Genomic DNA, 6,917 nt, shown 5'->3' on the forward strand with positions numbered 1-6,917 from the left:
GCGCCGCCATTTCGTTTCTTCGAATTAACACCGCGACCACGTGCTGTTATATTAAATCATGCAGTTCGTTTCTTTTTCATCGTTGCTCTCCTCTTATCTCCCGCTGCTCTTTTTTGCGGAGAGAGCCGGAGAATAGAGAGAATCGTGGCGGGATACCCGTGAAGATCGACCATCAGCGGAACGCGAGATGAGTTAATTACTCCACGACCATGCGCTTTCGCGAGATTAAAAATGCCCGGTTCGCAGTTTCTATGCGCGATTCTTTTGTTTTTTCATTGAATTAATCGAATAAAAGTACCGCTGGTTGCTTGAATCGAGTTTGGTGCTGGAGGTGTGAACGTTCGTTTGATGGTGATAGAGATGAAAAAGTGATACGCGAAGTTCTTTCCGCGACACTCTTTTAGAATGGTAGATCGATGATTTTAAGTATAGTTGGGAGACAATGTTAATAGGAGACTCGTTTGGTTTTTTGCGTGTACTGTGAATATTTATGGCAGCTTATCAAATTCTAAAGTTAAGTAGGCTTTGGTATTGTTATAGTTAAGCGTAACCTCGATGGACCAATGTTGCGCCGAGGTGCAAGAAATAGAAGTCGATTGTAAAATTTAGTTGAATATTTGCAAGATGAAAAATGTAAATTAGTGTTTTTTGTTTCGAAGTTAATGTATTTTCCGGTACGTCCTTGAGAAGCATGAATAATCGCAGCCTGGAGTATCTTTTTATTCGAGCACGTTATCGAACATCTTAGAATATTTAGCAATCGCAAGGTTATAAATGTTGGAGAACGAACGAACTAAGTGGTACGTATCCGAAGGAAATTAACTGACGTATGAACATCAGCGAGATGTCGTGGATTAATACCGTTCCATCATAACACGAAACCGCATGTGGCAATGTGGACCAGAAAAATTGCAACAATGGAGCTACGAAGCTACTCCGCCATTCTTCATCTGTCCTACTCACTGGACTTCTACAGATTACAATCTACATACTTAGGAGTCTAAACGACTTTCTCATAGAAGAGCAAATAGCTAAACGTAGCAATGAAATATCGTATTAATGGAATTCGAGCAGTATCTCGTCAAATTTTAGATGTAAGGTGGGATGAAAGGGAAATTTTAGTTTTGTAAGTCAAACCCCATTTTCTAGCCTGCAGGCAAAAATTAACAATAAATAATAATAATAATGAAATAACCTCACATGCAGGCAAAACAGGATTCATATTTGTGATTTTTCTTCTTAAACTGAGTTAAAATAAGTGTGATAATTAGTATTCCATTGAGAGAAATAAAGATTTTGTAGTTATGTTAAATTTTACAGGCTTTTGAATTGAGCGAGATTAAAGTGGAATCTCTACTAGACAGAGACAACTCTCGTCGAACTATCCGAAAAAATAAAAACAATTCTCAAAAGACAGTCGTAATAACTTTTCCTAACCTAACATAACCTAACCTGACCGAACTAATTTCTCTACACGCGTTTTCCAAAGAAAACCAGGACTGCAATTTTCCCCGCAGCTCCAGCCGCCGAACTAATCTCCATGCGACTTAATCCCGCTCGCGTCCAACAAAATCGTTGCGATATTGGATCAAGGTTTTCCACGGACGTGCAGGCGTTTGTCTATGCTTGCGTGCACGCGGGAGAGCGCGCGCGCGCGCGCGCTTTCGATCGGCTAGAGGAAGGCTGCCAAGTTAAATGTAACATTAGATCGGCCTGGTGTGCTCAGCACAGACGTATAATTATGAAACGTTAAAAATTTACAACCGGCACGTACGTACATACACGAAGCGCCGTTGTAAACGTAATTATACGGGTGTACCGGTGCAACAGTAACACACACACACATACACGTACAGTCTGTACAACACGCGGTCTCGCGTGGCCAAGCCGATAAATGACCGGCAAGCAACACAGCTTGTCGCAGCGTATCACGGTTTCTCTGTTTCGAATGCAAATCAGAAAGCAAACGCGCACAGGCTGAAGAAAAGGCCGGCTTTATCCACGTTTATCTAATAAAAAGGGCCGCCGTTCGCGCTAATATTCATATTCATGACTGGCGGAGCAGGTGAGAACGTACAACGTGTATATTGAGGCTGTAAAATGAAGTAGTCGAGAGGCCGTAGCTTATAAAATTTGCTAGATGACGGTTAAGTGTAAATACGTGTTCGACCGTCGCGCCGCCACGCGACAGAAACAAAGAGGAACCCGGGGGATCCCCCCAGATCCTCGTTCAACGCTTTATCGGGCTCGTCAGATCGCAGAACGAGCGCGAGAGAGTTCGTAAACGAACGTGTAATTAGGAAAAACGAGCGGATTTATATTTTCAACCGTTCCGCCGTGTTTCACCGGCTATCATTAGCGGAACAGCTATTAAAGGGTATACATTTACTTATCGCCGAAGCGTGCGAGCATATGCTTTTCTACGGAACGTTTCAGCGTTCGTTATCATCGTTATTATTCCCTTGATATTTATTTCTCGCATTCTGTTCAAACATTTTACCGCTGTTTTAGTTTCTTTTTTTTCTTTCTCTTTCTCGTGCAACAACGCGATATCAAATTACGCATATCTCCGGGCGCCTTTTGATGCCTGCGTCTCTATTGGAGCGAAACAACAAAGCACGCGGTGGTTAAAGGAAAAAAATTCGTACTCAACGATCCTTCCAATGATGCTACAATTATTCGACTGCTCTTTGTTTCAACGCGTTCCGTAAACTATCGTTTCGATCTTTCGATGTGATTCTTTTCACTGCTTTTCTTTTAGCCTATTCTCATTTCAGGATGGTTAAAATTCAGTTTCTAACGAACGATGTATGAAACTGTAGTAAAATTTTTATACCGAAAAATAATGAATATAGCGATGTGAAATAATGAGAATGGACCAATTGAATTATTCTTACGAATAGAGAGACAGGTGAAAAGAATAAAGGTTATATAAAAGCTGTAATTTATAAATTTTCAAGTGGAACGAAATAAGAATCGTATTCAGACATTTTCTAATTGTGTGTCAGCTTTGACACCGATCGAGATTGATAATTTACGAGGCCCGTCAGCTTTACGCGGTGCCGATCTAGTTTTGCTACTACAACTGAATGACGTATAATTAGCGGTGAACAAAGGATGTGGAACGGCATGTGTACGAAAAAGTGTGTGTCCTGGGACCGACGGAAAGAAAGTGACCGACGCGCATATAATATCTCTCCGCTACCGTAAAAACAAGCCCAGTCGACAGGTTTTCGAAACAAGTAACCGCTCGACCAACCAACCGAACGAACAATGAAGAACAGCATGGCAGAAGCAGAATCTTCCTCGAAACACCTTCCTCGGTGTAAATGTGTTCGGCAGAACGAATTCTTCGTCGAACTGTCTGAAATCTCCGTAGGCGTTAACAAAAATCGTATTATAAACACGTTGAAACGGCAGAACCGCGGAAAGATATTGAATTCGACGATAATGATCAGTTTAAAGAGCGAGCTTAAATTGCAGGTTGCACGAAAACTGTCCTGCCTGAGAATTTATTACCGTTTGCGTGCTTTTTGGTCTTTTGTAGTGTTTCCCTGAACGGCCATGTGGGATATAGGGCGCCACTTTCGCAACAGCGAAAACAAATTAAAATTGCACTATTAATTAAAATTTTCACATTTTTAAGTTAAAGCTTGTTTTATTTTTTTCCTTTTCTTTATACGTACAGTTAGACGTTATTATCCTTCGTTCTATGGCTGATAGAAATATTGAATCGTAGAATGAGTTGTGTAGTCTTGCTCTAAAACCTAAACCTAACCTAAATCACCAAATTTCGAAGTTTTGAATAATTCGACAATTTTATTATCTTATTCTAAATACATACGTGTTTTCCCTAGTAGGAACGTACGATATAATTTGTCTTCTTATGAGCTCACTTTTTCTCGATATGTGCAACAGTAGAACTATAATAAAGTAATTTACGTTCTTGGAACTGAGTAAATTTATTTTTATTACGGTACGACATTTCGAGAATGACATCTAACATGTTCATTATTCATGAAACGTCATCCACTTCGAAAACAGTGAAAAATTCTGACAGTCGTAAAAATCTGGTGCATTAATAATCATCAATGAATAAACAAGCAAAAAAAAGAGTATATGCTTTTTACGGCGGTACGCTGCACCCGTGTAAATGCTCCTTTGGAATAATTAAGCACCGAGGTACGCGAGAGACATCAAAACTGGGTCTTGTCAAGGAAGTGGTTTATGCATTGCACGTGCACCAGTGTAGCGCACCGTGTGCCGTGTGTCCATTAATATACGTGGCTTATGAATATGATACCCTAACACGCTAGAATTTCGAGGCTCGTCAAGGAAACCCGTGGTGCGAGCGAAACAATTCCATGGGAAACTGACCCCTGGTCTCTCGAACCGTTCGAGGATGTAGATTGTGTTTTAAAATGCTTCCCGGTCGATAATTAAATTTAATGCTTTAACAGCGTTGAAACGCGTCGTTACGCCGCGAGATGGAAACAGTATGCGCAGTTAGTGTGAAAGAAAGGAAAACAAACAAGAATGAAATGAAATAAAGGAAGAAGAGGGGGAAAAAAGAAGAAAGAATAGAGAGCAGTTGAGCAACGAAAAGGGGTCAATGTTCGTTCGTTCGAAATTCATTTTGTACCAGAAGAAACGAGAAACTATCGGGATTTACCGTTAGCGTCTGAATGTAAAAGCACGTGTTCGTGGCGATCTTTGCAACGGGCCTGTGTGCACTTGCCGCGAAAAAGGAGGAAGGAAAGTGAAAGTATCGAGGGAAACCTTAACAATGTTTCCACGTTTACCGAGACTGTCAAGGTTGCCCGATCAACGCCGAGGCTCCATTAGAATTTTATCTGTCGATCGTTAGAGTGGATGCTTTTTCAAATCGTGCCATATCGAGGCTACGGATCGCGCGAAATTGTTCATAAATGTATAGATACAGTGGTTGTGCTGGGGGACCTATTGTGTTACTCCCTATCCAGAGGAATCGGTAACCTAGAAATCGGCGCAACGAAAACCATGGGGAATGGTGTCACGTGTTTTTACGCGGGAATCGTACAATTCCGTGCAAGGACGACAAAGGCATAGTCGTGGCGTGCACGGCGCTGTTGCCGCATGTGCCACACGCTGTTATATGTATATGAGGGAATTTGTAATTCGAGACAAAAAGGATATCGTAAGGAACATGTAGAATCAACGAGAACGACAAAACGCAACTTTTATTAACGCTATCTATCGTCGACAATAAACAGATTGTGTTCTTACAAAAATTCCGTTCGCCTTATTCCAGTAATGCCTGTGTAATCGCTGATAAGATAATCACGATTAAACATTCACCAATCTATTGACGAATTTAATTGCACGATTAATCATACCCTATTGATATAATCATTTAAGACCTGCTTATTGTAGATTTTCATTTCTAATAAGTTACCACTTAAATTTCTAGAAAAAAAAAAAAAACCGCTAAAACTGCATCGATCTGTAAACAGTCAAAGAAAGTAAAAGAAACTATTGCAGATTAATAACTTTACTAGAAAAAGCAATACATACTCGTTTCGGCTGCTTTGCCAACAAGTTTTGCCCATTAAAGCAGAACACCTGACGTATTATCGTTATTTAATTTCAATGCTCCTACCCTCAAGAATCTGGTAAAAATTCCTAACCTACTCAACGCAGCGTACGGAGAGTGCCAGTCAGAACTACATCTCACGTGGAAGTAAAGGAAAAAAAAGGTAAATCCAGTGCTTCGACGGGTTCAACGACGAGGCAGCAAACTGTACGGAAATACGATCGATCAAAGATGACCTCCATATACGGGCTTCCTTGACAGCGAGAAAATTCACGTCTTCGTACTGTTATATAGATTGGCTGAAAAAAATGTTTAGGCGCAGAGATCGATCGAGGAAGATTCCGTAGTATGCGCAATACCGTTTGAGCGATCAAACTGGTCGGAGAAATCGTTCCTTCGAGGAAGTACGGCGGATCTCTCACGGATCTCGAGTTTACTCATCTTTCGCCGGGATTGAGGCCTGCGTCAAGGACTGCCAGACAGGACTCGATGATCTCTGGTTGGCAAGCCGAGCCGAGTCGTTCGTAGTCGTTCTTGTCCGTATACCCGTTCGCTTGGATCGGCGCGTGACGCAATCAGATGCCAGATTCAGTCGGAGGAGCGAGTTTTGCGGATGCTACCGGCTAACGGTCGCCTGTGCACACGTTTATCGGGACCTCAGCAACTTTCAGTGACGTCAGCGCCAGTGAATGGAACCACGACACAAGGAACGTGATGCTTGCAATCATGGCCGATGGAGGCGCGAGTTACCGGTGGCTTTTGATTTGTTTTATGTCGATCAGTAACCTTTAACGGGTATTTTAAACTCGGGTGACTCGTGTACTGTCAACGACAGAATTCATTTAATTATCATATTTGAGAGGAACTACCACACCTTTTTATCATATTTTACTGCAAGAGTATTAACGTTTAGATAAACTGCAATTTTTTGGACTATTGTCTAGAACTATTGGTTGTCAAACAAAGATCGACTATCGGTAAAATTTAATTGCGTTAGAACAAATCCTTTACGAAAAGAAGTACTCGAATAATTCAGTAAATAGCTTTAATAATAATTTTATAAAAATAGCAATTTTTACATCACATTAGATTAGATAATTTGCTTTTTGTTAATTACATAATTTGATACTAATTACGTAAACATTTAATTATATAAAGTTTAAAAAGGACCACTGTGTTTAATAATTTCTATATTCTTTATTTTAACGTAGGTATTTTAATGTATGCAACAAATTTTTTTAATGTACCCAAGAGAAATAAATTTCTAAACAACAAATTGTTTTAAAAACTTGGCATCGTTTATTAGTACAAACATGAATCGAGACATGGTTAAGTGCACAGGTAC

This window comes from Habropoda laboriosa, unplaced genomic scaffold (genome assembly GCF_001263275.1).
Source record: "Habropoda laboriosa isolate 0110345459 unplaced genomic scaffold, ASM126327v1 scaffold65, whole genome shotgun sequence".
NCBI classification, from domain to species: domain Eukaryota; kingdom Metazoa; phylum Arthropoda; class Insecta; order Hymenoptera; family Apidae; genus Habropoda; species Habropoda laboriosa.